Below are 23429 nucleotides of genomic sequence, written 5' to 3'. Positions count from 1 at the left end.
AGGCACACACTTAATCTCTCTATATTAAATACTCCCTCTCTCTATATATATAAAAGGGCCTTTTGCATCACTGAATAGTACTCCAGAGCATCTCCTTTAATCTGAGCCCTTAACAAAAGATTTTAGAGTCAGACAGTTGTTTTTATCTCTAAATCATGTTTTCCTGGCAGCATCCTCGATTCATTCTTTGCTCAGAATACATTTCATGATTTTAGTATCACCTGCTGTCTGGAAGAAAGTTGAGAATTTTCAAATACATCAAGGCCTGCCTCCTTTTGTTTGGCATTCCTTCCCTCAGTTCTCTGTCTCCTCTCCCATCTTATTATAAGCAGCAAAAAGAAACCACGTAGCACCTTCAGCACTTTGCTTGGAAGTCTCCTTAGTTAGATCACCCAGTTCATAAAGCACATCTTCTACCTTCCGTGTTCCTACAGGCAGTTGAGCTGTCAAGCTTCCCACTACTATATAGCAAGGACTCCCCCTTCCTGTAGTTGCCAACAGCATGTTCCTCACTTCCTTTCGAGCCCTCACTGGTGGAATCTTCAAAGTCCATATTTCTACGAAAAGTGAGTTCAGGGCACTTTAGCTCTCGCTTACACTCTCCTCAAAGCCTGCCAGGTTCCAAAACCACTCCCACATTTTAGGTTTTTATATGGCAGCACTCCACTTTCAGGTACGAAGTCTATATAATTCATTATTATGTAACAAGTTCTTCCCCTCCCCGAGATCAGCAGCTTAAATCAACAAACATTATCTCACAGTTTTTGGAGTCAGAAATTCAGGTATCGCTTAGTTGAGTGCGTCTGATTCAGATTCTCTCACAAAGTTGCCACAGAGCTGTCTGCTGAGGCTGCAGTCGTCTCAAAGCTCACAGGATAAAGGATCCACTCCCAAGCTCACTCAGGTGCTGTTAGCAGGCTTGAAGACCTCACTGGCTCTTAGCTGGAGACATCAGATCCTTGCTACCTGGGCCTCTCCACAGGGCAGTTCAAAACGTGGCAGCTGGCTTCACTCGGAATTGAGTGAGAGATCTCTCTCTCCTGAGATGTCATAATTTTATCGTAACCTATTCTTGGAAGTAACATCCTATCCCTTTGCCATGTTCTGTTAGAATCAAGCCACCATGCCCAGCCCACATTCGATGGAACAGGACTCCACAAATACCAGGAGGTGGGGATCATTGTGGCCAACTTAGAGCCTGCCTACACAAAGACAATTCTGTTTAGAATAATAAAGACTGCAATGGGTGAAATCTAATTTTCCCAGAATGAAATAAACTCAGAGTTCTAAAAACTTTTTTTCTTCAACAAAATCAGAGCTCACACTGAACACATGACTCACTCTTCATTCAGTTCCATGAACCTTGAGCTCAACAGGTGCCAAAGGCCTTCATAGATAAGTGCTTATGTAGACCAGGGTGAGGGGTCTCAGCTGAATCTTGTTGAATCTCCAAACAGTGGAAAGCGCCCTCTTTAAATTAAGAAAACCTGTTTCTGGGGCCACCCTGGTGGCATAGTGGTTAATTTCTGCATGCTCTGGTTCGGCAGCCAGGTTTGTGGGTTTGGATCCCAGGCGCAGACCTACACCACTTGTCAGCAATGCTGTGGCAGCACCCCATATATAAAATAGAGGAAGAGTGGTACAGTTGTTAGCTCAGGGCTAATCTTTGTTAAGCAATAAAAGAGGAGGATTCGCAACAGATGTTCGCTCAGTGCTAATCTTCCTCAGCAAAAAACAAACAAACAAATAAACCTGTTACTTAGAACCAAAGTGAGTTTTGTTGATTTCCTTCAGCAAAGAAAAATACTACAAAGACAATTCTGAAATAGATTCTCAGTAGAAGAAGAAAATGCATGGTATTTGTTGCTTACAGCTTAGACTCAGAGGTCACTATAAGGGGGATATCAGGAGAGGTATATCAGAAGTGGTGTGAGGTCTTTGGATTGATTGGTGTAAGTGAGGCAAAGTTTTGAGCAAATAAGTGTTGTGTAAGTCATCAAACATCCCACAGTGACAATTGTGTAGGTATGGGGGTGGTTGTTCCAATTTTCAACAGCTACCACTTAATTTGAGACAAATTAATAATATCATTGCCTAATAGAATGTATTACATATTTAGTCCAAATGTCTTATATGTGAGATAAAAATGGAAATGTGACTAGGAGCTCATTGCCGAATGTATAAATTCAAATATTGAAATTGCCAGTAGCATACAGATATTTTTAAGTCCAGCTCTGTCACTCCCTGAATACACGACATTGATCAAGTTGTTTTACCTCTCTATACCTCAGGTTTTTAGTTTAAAACGGGATAAAAATAGCACCTATGCTATATGGTAGTTCTGAGGATTAAATGAGCTAATATGTGTGAATCACTTAGGTAGTGCCTGCTATATAGTTAATAACTAAATAAATGGTAGCTTTCGTGATTCTGATAATGATGGTGTCTTACTATTCATGTCAACAAGTACTTTCTGCCTATGTTTATTTCAATCCACTCTCACAGATGATTCAAATGAAACTAACAACACAATATATGCTAGCAGAAAATAGTATTTATGTACTTATTATCCATAGGATGTTACACAGAGAATTTCGCTCTAGCATTGGATATTTCTGGTGTGGAGTACATTCATCTTTCGGTTGCCTAGGTACTAGCCCTGACTGCTTCTGGATGCAGTTTCTCAGCCTTCAGGGTTGAAATCTATAACAAAACCATACTCAGTAACTGTCTGCCTCTTTAAAGCTTCATCTTTCTCTTAGCTTGGGAGCTCAGGGGTTTTAGTGTATTTTACAAAGTCTTTACTTATTAACAGATGACTTCTATTAATTTGTGGAGAAAATTAGATATTATGACGGCTAACGCCAAAACCTTATAAGCTATACCTCCAGAAACCTGATAGAAAATCTCACTTCTTTGCCTGTCCTCTTCAATTTTTCATTCTGTAATGCTGTTTCTAGTGTGATACCACAGTCAGTAAATTTTTCACTTCAGGTCTTGGCAAGAAGCCAGGGGGTTTTAAAGTCACTTGCTCAGGCAAAAGAAGAATGGTACATTTGGAGCAGAAGTATCCTGGAGGGCATTGTTGCAATTAGATAGATGAATGACCATGGGTTTTAATTAGAACACTAGGTACACACTCCATATCATTATTCTAAGAAACTGCCCTCACAGAGCGAGGTAGTGTAATACAACTGAGTCTATATCCTGCAGATCTGTAAGCACAATTTCTGGGTAGGAGCCATTTTAATTCCATTTATTTATACTTTTGCTATTTTAATAGATAGAATCATTCTTGATTAACTCTATAGGGCAGTTCTGTAATCAAATTAATTTTTAAAGTCAGTCAGAGGAGGGAAAAGAATAAGGATTATGAAGATGGATATTAATATCTTTCTCTATGTCCTACACCTAATAATAATGCTATTACCTTGTTCTTAACATAGAATACATGCTCTTATGAAAAAAAGGAAAACGGTCACAGCTTTCTGAAGACTTACTCCACATTGCATGCTTATAAAATCAAGATGAACATGTTACTTCTGCTCTCCATTTAAGGATTGCAAGCCAAATCTTGAAACAATTAAGTTCATAAATATAAAGACTTACAGGTAAAATGCAATAACAGACAACACTAAAAATAATATCTCTTTATAATAAAACTACTCCTATGTCTTCATTCACTCACTTGCTTGTTGAATTATTCACTCAACAAATTTTTCTTGATAATCAACATCATAACTTTACTGAATGCCTAGAAGGGATTATGAAAGATTCTAGAAATATAAAAGAGAATAGAATATGATCTTAATATTTGCTATGTTCTAAATGTCTGTGTCCCTCCAAAATTCATATGTTGAAACAACGCCCAAGGTGAAGGTCTTAAGAGATGAGGCCCTTGGAGGTGATTAGATCATGAGGGTAGAGACCTTACGAATAGGCTTAGTGCCCTTATAAAAGAGACCCAAGAAAGCTCCCTTGTCCCTTCCACCAAGTGAAGATACAGTGAAAAGATGGCCGTCTAAGAAGCTGGCTCTCCACAGACACTGAATCTGCCCGTTCCATGATCTTGGATTTTCCAGCCTCCAGAATTGTGAGAAATACATTGCTGATGTTTATAAGCTACCTAGTTTATAGCATTCTGTTATAGCAGACTGAACAGGCAGAAAATATTTAATAGGTGATTTTTAAAGAAAGAGAATATAGACATTAAAAATTAATAACAATACAGCAAGGCAAATTTCATCCATCAAACTGGCCTTCTTGGACAAACAATACAGCAATGCTTCTGTCTATGTTCTGTCCCTCCATATAGAGTTTGCTCAACACACTGACACTCTGGCTTCCTGAAACAGAGCGACAGAGATTCAATACAGACACACCTGTAGGACACGTGGGGAAGAATTTATAGAGATTCTTTTGAGAGGGTATTTATTACCCTAATCTTACAAACTAGGTCTTCCCAAACCCCAGAAAAACATCTGGGACCTTCTGCCAATTTTGGCCCCACACAACTTTATAACAATCCTGGACATCTGAAGACAAGATAATTCCATCCATGCCTCCCATGCCTAGAATTATCTGGCTGTACTCAGCTTTCTACCCATCACCTATTGTTTCTCTCCCTTTAAAACTTCTGTCACCCCCCTCCCAAAACTAAACTTTGATTGGCTGAATGCCCCTTTTCAATGCCTCTACTGCACCCACACCACCCGTTTCATCTTCCATAACCTCAAACACTTCATCTCCTTGTTCTAACCGATATCCTGAAATTTGCTTATACGCTGAAGACATGCTTGCCTTGCAACTTTCTGGAATGGAAATCACTATTAATAGTGGTCATTTATTGAAAACTTTGTCTAGGAACCTTGCTAATAAATTTGCAAATATTACATCTTTTCATTTTAGTTAATTCTCATAATAACCTGTGAAATAGATACTAGTATCTCTAATTTATAGCTAAAGCAAATAAGATAGACAGAAGTTAAACAATTTGCACCAAAGCATAAAGCTACCAAGTGGCAGAACTAGGATTCAAATCAAGATGTCTGCCTCTAAAATCTTACTCTTTAAAAATAACATTTTTATTTTAGAATATCCTAGACTTACAGAAAATTTGCAAAAATACTACAGTGAGTTCTCATGTATCCTTCACCCAGAATATCCAAATGTTAACAGTTTATTGCATTTGCTTAATCCTTTTCTCTCTCTCTCTCCATCCCTCTCTCTTGAAACATTTGAAGGTAAATTTCAGACGTGGTGTTCTTTTAATCCTACAAACATCACTGTTTATTGTCTTAATATAAAGACCATTCCCATTCTCTTTTGTACATCACAATATCCTTTATGCTAAAAGAAAATCCAGGATTATGTTTTTCCTTCAATGTCATCTCTGTTTACTTTCCTGAATCTGGAACAGTTTCTGAGTCTTTCTTTTTATTTCATGATATTGACATTTTGAAGATCCCATGGCATTTCTTTGTTTAATTTTTTAGAATATACCTCAATTTGGGTATATTTAGATCTATTCATGCAAACCTTACCCTCAACTACCACATCTGCTATACTTTCATTTTCTCATCACATGTAGTACAGCTACTTTTCCAAAGACTGATGGTAACACATTAGTAGAATAAGCATTTACCTTTTGCATTCTTTTACTTAAAGAGGTTTCCAAATGTTATTCTCTTCAGTTCCCGAAAAACCTGGATCTGTCTCTGCCACAAATCTTCCATCTCAGCACACTCAAATGGACTATACTAGCTCTCCTCACCACCTAAGAAAATAGTCAATGGTGCCAAAGTGCACCACAAGTCAGAAATTCAGTGCCACCCTAGGTGTCTTTGTCTACTCTGACACATGATTGTCACTAAATCTTATCCATACTATTTATAAAATTTTCTAGAATAAGTCTCCATTCCTTTATCTCCCCATCATCATTGTGCTCTCTAAGTGTCATTCTCTCCTTTTTGGACTATCACAAGTCTCCCTTGTTCCTTTTTTCCAACCTCCCATCTTGTTTTCTCCATCATCCATATCCCTTCCTCTGTTCTTTTTCTAGTACTATAAATTGGATTGAATAACTCAATTGATTAAAAGGAGTCAGTGGCTTGAAATATACCTGTTAGGATAAAGTCCAAACTTCCTAGATCATCTTATAAAACCTCTCTGATCTAGTCTCTGACTGCCTCTCCATCCTCATCTGCTGCTGCTTCGATAATCCTTACCATCACCATGCCCCACCCTCATGCTTTCTGCCTATATCTTAATTATTCCAAACCCTGATTATTCCAAAATAATTCATTATTCCAAAACATTCTTAAAATGTTCCAGACAATTTTATAACTCTAAGTCTTTGTACAAGCTGTTTGTTTTCGTGGCCTGGAAAAATATATCTCACCATCCCCATCTAATGGATATCTATTCATCCTTAAAATCACTAGAGTCTCTTTATGAGATTGTTTATTCTTGACTTTATTTTCCTGCAATTTTCTGTATTTATACCTAAATTTTTAGACATTCTTATGCTCTTGGAGCTTAAATATTTACCTTTGTAAATATTTCCTTTGCCCTCCCCCAGCACTCCTACCCTCAGTAGATGGCGGACTCATTGAGTGCAGGAAATGTGTGTTAACTTCCCTGTTGCTGAATTAATGTAAATTCTGCCCCATGAGTCTCAGATATTTCCTAGATTTAAGGGAATCAGCTTTTGCTGAAAGGAAGGATTTGAAAAGTGTCCAGGTCCACAGCAGGAAACAAAATTTCACTCTGATAGTTCAAGGGAATAGAGCTTATCAAAGGGACTACTTTCAGAGCTGTCGACAGGTTCAGGGGACCAACCAGGAGTGTTACATGACCCAGTCATTGGCAACATAGGGAGAAAATAGTAAGAGCTCAGTAAGAGCTAAAGACATGGAGGAAGGACTATGAGCAAAGTAGTAAATAAAGAGGGACCCAGTCACTGCCAGAAGCTCCGTATTAAAGCAGGAAAGGAGAGGAATACCCTGCCTCCTCTATTCTCCTGTGTGCCCGGCTCCTGCTGGCATCTCCCACTGGCTGAACTCATTGGAAAGCCAGTTCTCAAAGGAGTCCAGATGATGCTGTCTCTGGGGTCAGCTTTCTCGGCTAAGAATGGGTCTAAGCTGGGTAATGAAGAATAATCAGCATGACAGCTAAGAAAACCTGTGCAGAACTTAAGTACAGTGAGAAAAACTGGACTGTTGGTGGTGAACATGATGCAGTCTATCCAGAAACCGAATATAGTGGTGTACACCTGAAATTTACACAATGTTGTAAGCAGTATGAGTCCTATAAAATAAAAACTAAAAACTGTTCACAGGCAAGGGTTAATATTTGTTGCACCCTGTATTTTCCAGATATTCCTCTAAGCACTTTGTATCTTTCTCTTTTATTCCTCCCCACAATCCTATATTATAGGTATATTATTGTCTCCTCCTCTCTAAAAAAAACGAACCTGAAACTTAGAGAAATTATTATGAATTATCTCAGCTGACCCACAGCTTATAATGTGCTATCAGGTGCAACATTGGCTCCCTGTCAGAAGTTCTTGCATTTCTTACCTTGGCTAGATTTGCTACATCCTCAAAAGCCCTCTCATCTGGTCCAGAAACTTCTAAGGTGGGTCTCAAGTAGAGAAGAAGGTAAATGATGCATAACCATACTGCCTTAGATTTCCTCAAGATGAATTTTTTAAGCTTATTCTTAACTCTAGTGTATTTTTTGCTGGGTAAATAGAGAAATAAAGAAAGCAAGTTGGTGTGAAGTTAGGGTTTTCATGGCCCACTAATCTCAAGGCTGCTTCTCTTTACTTCTAAACCCACAACACCAGAAAAAAGAGATCTCCTCATCTCCTCTATATTTTGAAAAGAAACTTGTCTACATTAGATTTTAAGCACTTCTTTTCATTAGATAATTCTTTAACATTGGAGTTTTAAACCATTTGCCTTCAACTCCTAGAGTCTATGAATTTAATATTTAGTAGAATATTCATTTCAGGAAAATCCTCCCCAAAACAATAAGAAAACCCAGAGAATTTGTTTATACAAGGATTTCATATGGGTGTATCTAAGACTATTTACATCATTACTGGAGATTTTTACTTAATAATTTAAAAGGAAGCCAACTATACTACATTTCAGAGAAGGGACATAAAGATAGCTAAAAGATAGAAAGGTAAGACCCAGGGGAAAAGTCTGAAGGAACTAGTGTTATGTATCCTATAAAAGAAAAAAAACTGAAAACCCAGAGAATTTGTTTATACAAGGATTTCATATGGGTGTATCTAAGACTATTTACATCATTACTGGAGATTTTTACTTAATAATTTAAAAGGAAGCCAACTATACTACATTTCAGAGAAGGGACATAAAGATAGCTAAAAGATAGAAAGGTAAGACCCAGGGGAAAAGTCTGAAGGAACTAGTGTTATGTATCCTATAAAAGAAAAAAAAACTGAGTAGACTCCAAATAAAGGTCTCTAAGAGGATAATATACAGAGAGAGGATGATAAATGCAGCTCACCCTATCCATCTCTGGGTAAATTCCAGGGCTAGGCACTCTAGAAAATACAAAAGTAGACAAGCATAGTGCCTACAAAGGATGGGGTGACATCTTTGCAGACAAATACTCAAAATGCAATGTTGAGTGTTTTAAGTATTATAATAGGTGCTTTGTGTAAAGGAGGACATTGATTCCACCATGCTGGTTAGTCCCCCATTATCTCTTGCCTGGAATGCTATAATAACCTCTTACTTTGTCTTACTGTTTCCACTCTCGTGCTCCCACAATCTAGCATACACAGCAGCCAGAAGGACCCCTTTAGAATCTAAGTTAGATCATGTCATTCTGCTCAAAACCTCCCAATGGCCTCTAGCACACTTCCTTACTATGGCCTACAAGGTCCTCAGTGGCTTGGCTGCTTGCTGCCTCTCCTGTGTTATCTCTCCCTTGCTCACTGCACTCAAGCCTCGCTTGTCTCCATGCTTTACCTCCTGTCCACCATGCATACTCAGCATTTGCAGTTCTTGTACTCTCTCCATGGAAGATTCCTTCTCCAGATAACTCGATCCAGAAGATGAATGCCTCAGCTCAAGCAAAGAGAGTGAATTTGCCCTTCTCCACCTTTTTGTTCTATTCAGGGCTTCAAAGGATTGGATGATGCCCATCCACATTGGTGAGGGTGATCTTCTTTACGAGGTCTGCTGATTCAAATGTTGTTCTCTTCTGGAGACATCCTCATGGACATATCTAGAAATAATGTTTTATCAGCTATCTGGGCATCCCTGAGCCCAATCAAGTTGTCATATAAAATTAACCATCACAAATGGCTTGCTCATTCACTTTACTCAACTCTCCCCTCTCAAATATCAATTCCTCAGGGAAATTTTTCTGGACCTCTTTATCTAAAAAGGCAGCTTCTGTCACTTTCTATACATTTACTCTGCTTTACTTTTCTCTCTAGCACTTACACTGTTATTACATTCTATATCCCTTTGAGTATTAATTTATTGTCTATCTCCCCCCTCCACACACCCCTAAGTGTATCCTGAGAGCAGGAACTTTGCCTTAGTCATCTAAGGTGACTTAGAGCTTAGTCATCTCCAGCACCTTGAATAGTGTCTGGCAATAGCTGAAACTCAAAAGTATTTGTCAGGTGATTGAGTTCCTCATTTTGGTTGTAGAGGAATGGGGTATTATCTGTTTTTTAGAGTAGTTTTCCGTTTTCAAAAGGTCAGAGATATTTGAAGCAGGCCTTGAAAAATTGGAAAGATTTTCAATAGAAAAAAATAAGAGAGGAAAATAAGAAAAGGTATTTCAGTATTGGACAGTACTGGAGCTAGGAAAGTATAAGTTTCCTTTAAGAATAATGAGAAACTGAGATTGATGGAAGCAGAGGAATTCTAAAGAACAGCAGTAGAGATAAAATTAGAACAGTAAGGTGTAATGAAATCATGGAGAACTTTACATACCACATTAGGACATTGTGTATTTAGCAGGAGAAATGACTGAATAGCATCCGTCTTTTAGAAAATTTAATTTGCCAACAGAATTCAGAAAAAAACTGGAGAAGAGGGAGATGAGATAGAGAACAATGGCAGTAGTTTAAACAAGGGACAGTGAAGTTCGAAAAAAGGGAGTTGCACCAGGGAAAGGGGGGTGGGAAGTCGGCACAGGGGGTGAAGGGGAGCACTTGTGTGTGACAGACAAGAAATAATGTACAAGTGAAATTTCACAATGATGTAAACTATTATGAACGCAATAAAAAATTCTTTTGAAGTATTCACAAAAAAACAGAAAAGGAGTTGCAGTAAGAATAAAATGAGATCAGGAAAAAAAGGAGGATTACAGGGTTTTGGGGTAAGAAAGATATGTTTTACTTAAAAGATTGAATTCAGTAATCTGATGGGATATTCCAAAGAAAATAGACAGTGAATCCTTTTCTGCAGTGGTGGCCCAAGACTATGTAGCAGATTGAGATTTTCAAGAAAAAAAATGTACAGAACTAATAAGAGAAACATCTCAAGGACAGAAAATTCTAAAATGTGGACATTTCTGGGGCATAATGTAGAAAAGAAGGCAGCAAATGAGACTGATAACATAAAGTCAGAGAGGAGACAAATGGAGAGTATTCACAGACTTAGAAGCTAAGAGAGCAGAATTTTAGCACAAGATAATCTAAGAGGTGAATGATGCAGAAGACTCAGTGGGATGAGACAAAGGAGAGGCCCTGGGATTTGGGGAGCAGGTTTTAACTGATTAAACTTTCATGGAGGAGGTTGTGCAAAAGGGTGAGGTAATGGTGCAAAGACCACAGGATTGAGTAGTTGGAAGGTGATTAGTGAAGATTATTAGAACCTGTAGTATGGAAAGGAAAAGAAGGTATGAGATGGCATTTTACATCAAGGGACTTGCCTAGTAAGAGGCAAGGATGGCTTTTGTGTAATAAGAGCACACAGTGTCTAACACACAGTAGGTAGACTTTCAGTAAATATTCACTGAATAGATGACTTGAATATGTTTGGCATTTAGTAGGGAAAGCCTGGAGGTATGATACGATGATTTGTAAAAAATTCTGGTAGAGTTTGGGTAATAGGTTTTTTGCTCTGAAGCAGAAACTAAGGAGAGGAAGGATGAAAATACAGCAATATTGTACTTAGAATAAAATCCAAACTCCTTAACGGCCTCTCAAGACCTCCCACAAATTGTCCTGTGTTTGTCTCTCCATCCACTGTCTTTCTTCTCTACTCCACTCTCCCCCTGCTCCAGCCGCGCCAAGTTTCTTCCAGTTCTTTAAACATACAAGTTTATTCTCCCACTTGCATTTTTCCCCCTACCTGGAATGCTCATTGCCAGAACTTTCTCAGATCTCAGCTCAAATGTGACGTTCTTAAAGAGGCTTTCTCTGACCTTTCCATGTGATGGAGCCTCTACTCAGGTCACTTTTTAAGCACATCTCCCTGTTTTGATTAATAGGATACAGACTACTCACTGAAATCATCTTTCTCAGTATTTCTTTGATTATCCTTTACTTCCTCTATTCTCCATAAGAACACAGACTACTCACTGAAATCATCTTTCTCAGTATTTCTTTGATTATCCTTTACTTCCTCTATTCTCCATAAGAACAGATGCCTCATTTACTCATTCGCTGATTATTCTCTTGACACCTGGAATAGTCTTTAGCGCATTAAAAACAAACCAAAATGAAACAAAAACAATAAATATTTGAAAACAAATTAACAAATCTTGAAGTGGAAAGGAGGAAAGGTAAGAAAGCCCACTTTAGATGACCTTAGTTATCACTATAAATTAAGTTGCAAAGCACCTTCTCAAATAAGTCTATTTCTTCCTTTTCCTCCTTCTCTCATCCTGCTCAGGCCACCAGCAATTCTGACTCAAATCACTGCAATCTCTCTGTCTCAGTTCTTGTCCCACTCCAACATGATTTCCCTACTGAAGACAAAGTGATCTTCCTAAAGTATGTATCTAATTATTTTTGCCACCTGAAGTATTTCATAGGTTCCTCATTGCTCTTAGAGCACAATTCAAACTCCTTACTTAGCTTCTCTGGCAGACTGATCCGGTCCTTGCTTCCTTCTGTAGCTTCATTTTCATCACCGCCTCCATGCCCTATGTCATAACTCTCATTGTATTCCTTGTTCATACTGAATTCTATCAGTAAGCTATGTTCCCTCACTTCTCAACTATATCCTCTTCCTGGAAACTTGTTTCCACCTTGCTTCATTTGAATCAATCTTGTGTATCCTTTGGGTCTCAGCGTGAATGTTGATTTCTCCAGGCAATATTGCACAGCCCACTCTCATCCAAGTTATGTGTCACTCCTATATATTTCCAAACAGTCTTATATCTGCTGGAGTTCTTAGCTGCAAAGCAAAATAACACGTTAGATGGTTTAAGCAGAAGAGGATTTTATTAAAGATTATTAATTAGCAGACAATATATCAGAGCAGAAGGCTTGAGAATCAGGCTTGGATGCTATGCCAACAGGAAAAGAAATGCCTGAATTTCTCCTGAAGAGACTTTATCCCTGTTACTGCGGGTCACAGCAAACACCATCAGCCCTGGACACCAAGAGCTGCTGCCATGCAGTCTTCTGTGACAAGTAATTGAATTCTGGTCACCTCTCTCCCAGCCTTGCCAGATTAAATTCATTCAGCTTTTTCTTCCTATCAGTCTCTTCCCAACTGATATGTTGGTACATCTGATTGGTGGATCCTGGTCATAGGCACAAACTCTGGACTACTGGAAGGCAAGGAAAGCACTTTTCTAACTTTTAACTTGAGAAAGCAAAACTTATGAGATGGGACGAATTGTGATAAATGTCTGCTACAAGCCTGTACTCTCTCTCTTATTGCCCTAATCACAGCATGTCTTAGTTGCTTGGCTTTTTGTCTGTCTCATTACTAACTCCCTGAAGCCAGGGGACATGCCTGCCTCATCCACTGCTGTTTCCCTAACAGCTAGCAGAGAGCCTGGCATATAGTAAATGCTAAAAATATTATTTATTGAATGAATGAATGGGTTGTAATTGGGACTTGAAGACAGTTTGAAACAGCTGTTGGAATTATAATGCAGGAATTGTAATTGGGAATCAATTAGAGAAGACTAAAAGAATTGCTGTGTTGCTTTTTAGATCTTGCCAAGTTTAGGGAGAACACATTTGTAGTGGAACTGATCATCACTGTTTAGTGAGTTTCTCAAGCAAGGCTAAGAAACCAGAAAAGGAGAACTTAGGGATCTGAACCAGTTTATTGTTGGAAAAGGATTTGTCGGCAGAAAACCAAATGGAGTTTGAGCTCAGACCTAACAAATGGTACATAAAATGACTCACCATAGAATTTAGGTAGCTTAAGGAATAAACTAAACCAGGAAGGGAATGGACAGCCTTTGAGAACACGGAAAGATGAAATTACTAAAGACGATGATAAAAGTAAAGATGCAGTTGAGTATAAGACCTAGGAAGATAGTTCACTTTCCCCTAAATTATTATAGCTGAATCTGTTGCTCTGCCCTTCTCAGTCCCGTCCACTTTTATGCAACAATCTGAATGAAAGTAGTCAGACCACCAGCCTCAGTATCCCTTCTCCTTCCCCATCCAGAGTGGCTGAGAATTAAATTGCCCACTCAGACCCACTAGAGACAGCTTGGGCCCCTTGTGTTTTTTCTCTTTGCCAATCAGGAGCCAATATCCATAGAAATAGCTGTAGTGCTCTGTTTGCCTTCCATTCCTTTTCTTTTTTTTCTCTCCACATTTGTCTGCAAATACTTATCTCCCACTGCCACACCCATCTGTTCAATCTTTAGAATTTGTTATCTGTTTTAGGTCCTGTCTCTTCTTTCCAAACAGATTGCCTCTGAAATGCTGAAACGTGCTCAGAATGCTGCCCACATATTGTGGGAGCCTGCTATTTTGCCTTGTATATGCCTGTCTTCATCCTGAGGACCAGAACTTGGCCCCAGTTATTGGCCTGGCAAAGGGCTCCTATATTGATCTCACACATGTAAACTACCCATCATTCTGTCTCTTTAATCTTGGCCACCATCTGGATGGCCTAGCATTGGGCTGTGTTATGGACTGAATGTTTGTGTCCCCCCAAAATTCATATTTTGAAGCCCTAAAGCCCAATGTAATAATATTGGGAGGTAGGGCCTTTGGGAGGTAATTAGGTTTAGAAGAGGTTATGATGGCAAGGCCTTTATGATTAGATTAGTGTCTTTATAAGAAGAGAAAGACATTAGACACCTCTCTCTCTCTCTCTCTCAGTCTTGTGAGGACACAGTGAAGAGCCAGTCATCTGCAAGCCAGGAAGAGAGCTTCCACCAGAACTTAACCATGCTGCCACCCTATCTTGGATTTCCTGCCTCTAGAACAGTGAGAAATAAATGTCTGTGGTTTCAGCCACCCAGTCTATGGTATTTTGTTATGGCAGCCTGAGGTGAATAAGACAGGCTGTCTCACCAAAACTCGTGTTGATTTTATCCGAGTTGTGACTGAGCTGCCTCTGCCCCGTGGACTCAGTGCCTTGTTCATTTGGCTGCTCCTCTAGAGCGAGATCAGTCTCTACTGCAAGGTCATCTCCTCCATCATGTAATCCTGAAAACAAATAATATGGGGATTTATGTCCACTACCTATGCTACGACCAAATACAAAGATAGGAGTATACCAGATGAAACGATGGTCTCGATTAAGGTGCAACAACAAACATCTCTGGAATCTGAATGACTTAAAGCAAGGTCAGAACCTTTTTCTGTAAAGGACCAGATGGTAAATATTTTAGGCTTCATGGGCCAGAGTGTCTATTGCAACTACTCAACTCTTCTATTGTAGCACGAATGGCACCCTAGTCAACACATAAACAAATGTGCACGGCTATGTTCCAATAAAACTTTACTTACAAAAGCAAATTGGGCCTTAGTTTGCTCACCACTTATTTTAAAGCAACAGGATTTATATCATGTTCACACTTTATGTTCATTACGTGTTAGATGGATGACCCATCCCATTGTCACTGTTGGTACTCTGGGACCTAAGCTGACAAAAGAACCAAAACCTGCAACTCTAATTTTGATTGCAGTAAAGAGAAAAGTGAACTTACAAGATACCTGCTTGTTCTCAAAGCTTCTGTCCAGAAGTGGCATACGTCATTTCACTTAGATTTCGTCAGCTCATACCTGTCACATGTTCACTCCTGAATTTAACAGGACAGGGTTAAATTAACCCCCTACAGAGAAGGGAAACAAAGAACTGGTGAGCAGTGTTGCAATGTACAACAAAGATTTGTAGTCTGAGAAGGGAATTTCAACCTTAAAATTCTTCATTATGCAGTTTTTGATAAAGAAGAGGTTCAAAGTGGTAAGCTTAAGACAGCTAAAGAGAAATGGCATGGCACTGAAGATAACTGGGGTTGATTAATTGTGAAATCTGCATATTTTGAAGTTCATTAGTATGCATGTTGAAATGACAGCATATAGTTGTCCTCTATAACTATCAAAAAGAACAAAAAATAACAACACAATATATTAACTTAGATAATGTGCTGGATCTGTGTAACTCTTAAATTCCCTTAACATACTGGACCAGTATTTGGAGACAGGAAAGAAGTCATATTGTAAAAAATAACGTAAACACCATAATCTATTCTTAAAATACAGCAGAATATATCAGAAGTCCCAATTGGTTGACAATTATTTATTTTATAATTATCTATCCATCTATTTATATACCTAAATTCACAATATGAAAATATCTTGAAATAACCATCTGTGCAGTAAATCAATTAAATATCATTACACCCATTTGAAAAATGAGAAACCAATGGTACAAATTTGATGTCAAAGTGTTTTAGCATTTTATTGGTGAACTGGTAAAGACTAATTAAAGTATAAGCTTCTCTTTTTTTGGCATAGTGGAGCAAGACAAGAAAGATGAGCGGGAAGAAGTAAGCGTGGATTATCATATTTGCTCCGACAATTTTTCTCTCCAAAATGCACTAGAAGAATAAAGTTATCATAATCAAAATTTCTCAACCAAAAACTCTTAATCTATGCCTCTGCATTCATAAAACCACATCAAAATACAAGGTATAAAGAGTTAAAATGTATAGAAATACACTTGAACCCACTCTACTCTTATTTTTTTAAGTAAAACATTTATAAATATTATTTGCTTTTGTTTGTTTTGTCAAATATTACTGGTAATAAGCTAATAGCAACAAACCTCAGACACACTCATGTGTGATGGAGGCACACTCATGTCAGAGCACCCAGGCCCAGAATGGCTGGAGTGGAATGCTACCAGGCTGCTCAAACTGGAACACAGTCATGATTCTATTAACTATTGTACGCGGCATTTGATTTGTGCTCTAACTGGTAGAGTTAAACCAAACTGTTGTTTGTTTAATCAGTTAAGGGCAACTCTAGGAGAAGTTTGCCATGGTCTGGGCCACAAATGCATAATTTTGTGATAGGCACCAGCCTGTGAATCTACAGTGAAAAAAGGAGCCAGAATGGGACAGGTCCTTCATGCAAAGAAGCTTAGCTTTTACATTGCTATATGTTTTGTTTTCCATTTGTTTGTGCGAAAATATGTGTAGGGTGAGGGGGTAGGATATGGCATGATAAAAAAAATCAGAGAAACCAAAAGAATTGCCACGCAAAAATATGATCTTCAATTTTCTGGGCATTATGCTTATTTTACATTGGAATAGAGAAAACAGAAGAGCTCAGGGGAAGTTTATCATCTTTGTGTACCATTAGACTGCATTTTCCATTTTGAATTTTGAAGTATATTACCTCTAATCTAATTGCAAATACTAATTTGTCCCATGATTTAAAATAAATGTTGTTACTGTACTTGTAGAATGCTTCTGTGTGTACATTACTACCTTAGTATCTTATTGATTGCATTGCTGGTTTCTATGGAAACAGTCGTAGAGAAGTTAATTAAGATCAGGAGGTTAGAATTGAAGAAAAATAGAATTTTCAACACAGTTCATTTATCATGTACATTTAAATTAGTTTCCTTAATAAAATATCTATTGGAGTAGAATGGTGATGGCTGAATCACTTTAATAAAAACAAATGATACATGTTAAAAGTTTAACATCAGTTGTTTGTACTCAATTCATCCCATTAAGAAGCGTTTTGGCTTTGGTAATCAAATTAACAGAAGTCGTTAATAAAGGTTTCTGTATCTCAATACTGTTACTCTAGGATTTTTAGTCTTGAACAATGCATTTTACTCATTATTCTTATTATTTACTTAGAATAAGCTCTGGTTGTTATTAAGCTATTGTGTTCTTGTTCCAAATCCACCCTTTTATACTCTGCTTTATGAGGCTCTGGCTGGGACTGCGTCAACTACATTTCTCAGTTGCCGGTGGCTTCCTAAATTCTGCCAATAGGGGGCAACAAGGAGGGATTAGCAGGCAAGGTGGGTGGGAGAAGAAACTTGATTTTTATTGACTTCTGTTCCTGTCAGGATCAATTCAGCTATGGAACTTCACCCAGGAGACGCAGTCGATTCCAGCCTCCAATTCCCAAAACCTGTACCCAATTCCCTATGTAAATTCCTGCCTTTGAAATATCTAGTGTATTTCTGTTTTCCTAGTTGATATAAAATGCATACTTTTTATATGTAAAAAGTAGAATGGTAGCTTAAAAGAGAATAAATTCTATTTTTCCTATTTTAAAAAATTTGAGAAATACATGAATGAAGGAAGAAGAAACATTATGACTCTGTTCCATCACCCACATCAAATTTATGCTAACATTTTGCTTCTTTTCTCTACAATATTTTTTTGCAGATAGGTACAGACTTTTTTCAAAAACATATCTGTTATCTTCTATCTCTGCTTTTGTTTCCTGTGTTTTATTTTACTTTAAATCAAAACTATGTTTCTGTGTTATCACAAACTGTTCATAAACATCATTTGGATAGCTATGTAATATTCCACAGCCTATGTTACTATTACTCGATCTTTAGACATTTGGGTTGCTTTCAAGGGGTTTAAAATTATAAATAATGCTATCATAAACACCTTTGTGCTTCGACTTGGTTTTTATTTTCATATTCACATTTATTTCCTTAGGATTCAAACCTTTGTCATTAGATTCTCGTGCCAGCCTCTTAATGCAGAACCACAGCCCTCTTCAAAGTCTGCACACCCACAGGTATTTCTGGAATTTCTCAGAGGTTGTCTTCCATGGACTCACAAAGCATTCTTCTGTGCTTGTTTGTGTGTGTGTGTCTTTACAGATAGGTGTGTGTTTTCCTTACTCACTGTCCCTATGGCAGTATTACAACCGAGAGTATATGTGAAAAATATTTTATACTGCGTTAAGGGAATACTTATACTAGTCCTGCCTTGCTAAGAGAAAATTCATATTTAGTATATGCTGAGCATCTAATTTTTAATATATTTTTCTCTAAATGATACTAATGGTCTCATAATACGGAATATTACTCTCTTGTGCAACAGGAGAAAGAAAAAATAATCATTTTTTTAAGTGAGTCAATAATTATAAGGGTATTTGGGTTATGAACTGAAATTGTGATATTTAAATGATAAATATGAACCAATCAGACCCTCAGTATAAATCAGAATAAATCAATGAATGTCTTAGTTTTCTCACATATATAATGCTATAATACTAATACTTGCAACAATACTTACTTCAGGAGGTCTAATGAAAGTCAAATTATATATCTATGTCTATGTCTATATCCATATTCATATCTATATCTAAGTACATTAAATATTATGAAACAACAGAAAATGTATAGCAGTCATCACTAGTTTTTCTAGACAAGGTAAAAATCAAAACCTATAACCTTGTGTTTAAGAAAAACAGGACGTTAATTCTATATGCTCAAAGGTCTGGAGTAATAAGTGTTGGACTTCTATAAACATGTCATATGCTATGTGAGTCTCAACTGAAGGGCCAAAGTTGTCTTTTGTGCCCATTTTCTCCTGCTTCTTCCCTCAATTTCTTGGCTTGGCATCTTCAAAATGTATCCTTCTGACTTTAAAAGATGTTAGCCAGTTATAATGTGAGGAATTAACCATTGATCTATAGAGTTACTCTTGGTTATATTTATGGTTTTCTTGAGACCACAACATATCTACTTGTTCAACTATAATAATAGAAATAGCAGGAGAGAAGATAACCTTATTTTTTAAAACAAGAAAATTTTCATCTTGGAAGGACCTTCCAAAGCCACATCTGTATCCTCATACGCTTCACAATTCGATTCAACTCCTTTCCGTTAGAAAAAAAATATTGAACACTTGCAAGATGCTAGGCACGATGTTTTGAGCTATGTGCCATCTTGTTTGTGCCTCACAACAACGAGGTAAGGTATTTATTATTAACCTTGTTTTACAAAACAGAAAGGTGGGGATCAGAAAAGTTAAGTAGCATTTCCATATTTGTGCAAAGTGACAGAATCCGCACTTCAATCACTTGGCCTGGCCTGATAGCTCATTTTCTTTCATGGAAATAGTTATTATTTTTTTAATAGCTGTCAATAAGGACAAAGGCTTTTTTATGCACCTGTCAGGGCCTAGGCACTGAGTTTTAATGCAGTAGTTCTTGTAGAGGATATTTTAGAAATTTGCCTAGTATATAACTATAATTAAGTTGGACAATTTGATTACCAGCATCCACTAATGTTGTTTTGGAAACTGGCCCCATACATAGAGGGCAGGGAGAAATCAAAGAAAGAGGGAGATTACTCCAGATTGGTAGGTGGCAGTGTTAATAAGCAAGGGACCTTACTCGGGAGGCTTGTCTTGGGTGGCCTCAAGACAAGTAGCTTTCCATACTTACCCCCCAGAGTCTTAACAGTTTATATGGAGGCCTTGACTGGGTTCAGTCATGTATTCAGTCCAGATGCTCTCAACAACACATTACTCTCTCAAGGCTACATTCTTGAAGCCGTTCTGGCTAAGGGAAGGATGGGTGGAACTTCCATTTTAAGGACTGGGAAGCGGGTGAAGAGGCTCTGATCACCTGAGTCCAACTTGAGGGTCAACTGGTGGTCACGACCTCTTGACGACCTCCTCCGACAACTATGTTTTTTTCATGGTTGTGAATTTCTTGGTTCTTTGAAGACAAGATAACCTTGCTTCCAGCCTCCCAGTCTCCTAAATTCAGAATTATTCCATTTTTGCTTTCTTACCCTTTATAGTCCTTATCAAATCAATGGATACTGAAGGGTTCTACCTGGAAAAAAGATTTTGATAACTTTTTTTTCTTTGGTGAGAAAGATGGGCCCTGATTGTCCCTGAGCTAACATCTGTGCCAATCTTCCACTATTTTATATGTGGGATGCTACCACAGCATGGCTTGATGAGTGGTGTGTAGGTGCACAGACAGGATCTGAACCCATAAACCCTGGGCCGCCAAAGTGGAGCATGCAAACTTAACTACTACACCCCCAGGCCAGCCCCAGCATTTTGATATCTTATAGGAAAACCTTCATGTGTTGGAAATATATAACTCTCTATATACTATATCTATATATTTTTATAGAGCTTTCTTTCTCTCTCTCTCTAGAAAGAGAAAAGTTTATATAGAGGCCTTAACTGGGTTCAGTTACCCTTAACTGGATTCATTTATCTGACTGCACTGGGTTCAGTCATATAAATATTTCACTGAACTTGTGTCCAATGAAATATTTATATTTCATTAAACAGAAGTGGGCAAATATTTGGAGTCAATTCTTTCCAATGATATCATTTGGACACCACCATTTTTTTCTAAGGTATGAAGTCAAAAGCAAGGTTAAATACATCAAATACTATCTTGCTGTTTAGTAAAAACAGAGGACTCAAGCTTAGGTGAAAACTTTTCTTGGTTTGTGTGTGTGTGTGTGTATGTGTGTGCACACACGTTTCCCGTAGGTCTTGATCACTGCAGGACAATCTCACTGAAATGATGTTTTAAAAAAAGGAGGAAAGCTTTTCTTTCAGAAACTTCTGAATGTTGGCCAGTCTTCCTCAACTCCTCCATTACTGAGTACAACACCTGCCCTTTCATCATGAAAATGCCTTACATATTTAGATAGTAGTGAAAGTGGCTGTTGACTTGAATCTATAAATTAAGAAATGCTAAAATGCAAAAGAATGAAATACAATTTACAATATTGGGGTACATCTTATTCATCTACACTGACTTACTTGATAATAACATGTCCCATCAAGGGACTTGGAAGAATTCTTTCAGAAAGTCAGGCTGTTAAGCAGTCTTCCATACCCACCCTTTTAGAAAAGCCAGAATTAGATTATTTGACACTTTTTTCTAAATAATAAATTCTGTGCAGCCAATTTTGGGGTCAATTGAGTCAACCATGAAGATGATATTTGTCTACAAATAATGTGACTATATTTGTCATTGAGCTGCCTAAGTATTCCGAACATAATGCTGACAGGTCTGAAGATGTTTTAGTTGACTAATGTGGAAGTGGGGTGAATTATTGCGAATATTCTCATATAGAGCTGACAGAGTCTAACCAGCTATTAGATCTGAATTTGCAGTACATTTATATATAAACAATCAGATTGAATTAAATGGTTACTGTTCTTAAAACAACAGCCTGCCACCCCAGATTAAAACCATAAACAACTTGGAGATTGAAAAGAAATTTATCCCACTCATTCCAAAGTGGGAATTTAAAAAAAAGTAAAATACCAGGAGAAATCTTGTAGTTATATTTTCTGACCTTCTGTTTCTTTACATCTACAAGGAAATCTGTACTGTTCACTTGTATAAAAATGAATCATGTATTGGGTCAAACCCTGGGGTCATTAGAATAATTATATGGGTTGGAATGAAGTTCTCAGGTGACTCTGAATGTTCACACTTTTAACCTGAGAATGATATGTTCAATGGTGTATTTGATTATATTATGGGTATATGTCTGGTTACCACATTGCCTTTTTAGTACCCTTAAAAAGAATGCTATTGAAATCATTTGCTATGAGCCTGTTAGCTTCCAGTTGTCGTGGATCTTAAGATGTCTGCCACCTAATTCAAAAGTTATCATAAAATTCACAGTCTCCCTAAAACTTTTATTCTGTTTATTTCTTCTGTCAAGAGCAAGGCCTGGTGGCAGGTGTGTAAATAACTTGGAGTGAGTAGGTGTGAGAGGCAAACAATGGTGATTTTGTATCCATGGGAGGGGAGGTGGGGAATGTAAGAAAATTGTACATCTTTTTAGCTGGCTTCCTCTTCAAATATGACCACATATATGTTCGTTTCAGGAACACGCATTGAGAAGGTACACTAAAGTTTTGATTGTTCTCATAGCTGAAGCCTTTTCTTTAGCTATTGTACAGTGACTTTTCTGTTCGAGACTTTGTACCTTCAATTAAGTAGGTTTTTTGCCTGCAGTGAATGTAAACTTACAGAACTGAAGAGCAGGAATTCTCCCAGATGTGACACCAACCTTGACCTGCCCTCCTGCTCTAGGGACTTTCTTTTTGAGTGACTGAGGTCTGATAGTGATGTAACAATGGCTCTGCTGGCCCTGCCAGACCTCTGTGCGGGCATCAGCCTTTTACATTTATTCTGCTCTAGGAGACAATTCCCTGTCCTGGGTAGAGGGCATGAGCATTTCTTTAAATAGAATTTCCTACCTATCTTCTTTCCCCACCCTCTCTTTACTGTTACAAGTGACTGCCAAAATTGTCCCTGCTCTATTTTAAGTCAACAACATTTGACACTTTGGTTTACTGGAAGTATTTGCTCAGTCATGAGCCGTAAGGATTTTACTATTTGCTGTTTGCCTATTTAAAACTTTCTGGTGGTGTAGTCTGTTAGCACGAACTCTGAAATTCTGATCATTTCCTTGACGATGTTTTGATTGTCTCAGTGCTTTATCACCCCAAATATTCTACCAAACACCAACATATTATTTATGAATAATTGAATGGAATTCCAGTTTGAATTCCTTGGAAATTCTTATTGACAGAATGAATCTTAACGCATTTGCAGGGATGGAGACACTTTTCATGCAAACTCTTTTGAGGCAGAAGGAAAATTTTTTGTGTCAATTTAGTTGAATACAGTCCTAAGGGACAAATGTTTTGAGTGAATTGGTTACAAAGAGTGAGAGTCTCCAGTGTTGGTAGCTCACTGCAATCCACTTAAAATTCAGTTAACCCAGGCCACGTTGGGTCTCAGCAATAAATATTCAATAGACCAGGACAGATGTCTGCCTCTTACAACGACCCTCTGAGGAGCTTCAGAGGACCTATCACATCCATAGCCCCTTTTGTGTGCATTTCTCATGCATAGATTATTGTGCTTTGACCCAAGTGATGCCACCACCCTTGCCACAATTAGTTGGACTAGCAATGGGGGACTGGTTACAAGCAGGATT

At 37.9% G+C, this 23429-nt stretch overlaps 1 long non-coding RNA gene across 1 annotated transcript in view; it reads right to left on the bottom strand.

Annotated features, from left to right (window-relative positions):
* Positions 1 to 22537, bottom strand: part of LOC111768216 (uncharacterized) — a 43682-nt gene extending 21145 nt beyond the window's left edge. Inside the window, exons 1-7 of the long non-coding RNA XR_002800396.2 lie at positions 22454 to 22537; positions 15139 to 15264; positions 14501 to 14635; positions 12079 to 12404; positions 9009 to 9267; positions 7581 to 7743; positions 5645 to 5776 (exon numbers count right to left, since the gene is read on the bottom strand). This is a non-coding gene — a long non-coding RNA (uncharacterized lncRNA). The remainder of the gene's footprint in view (positions 1 to 5644; positions 5777 to 7580; positions 7744 to 9008; positions 9268 to 12078; positions 12405 to 14500; positions 14636 to 15138; positions 15265 to 22453) is intronic.
* Between the last annotated feature and the right edge of the window lie 892 nt (positions 22538 to 23429).

The sequence above is a fragment of the Equus caballus genome, chromosome 15 (genome assembly GCF_041296265.1).
Source record: "Equus caballus isolate H_3958 breed thoroughbred chromosome 15, TB-T2T, whole genome shotgun sequence".
NCBI classification, from domain to species: domain Eukaryota; kingdom Metazoa; phylum Chordata; class Mammalia; order Perissodactyla; family Equidae; genus Equus; species Equus caballus.
The sequence above is the reverse complement of the archived record's forward strand: the minus strand, read 5'-3'. Positions and strand labels throughout refer to the sequence as shown.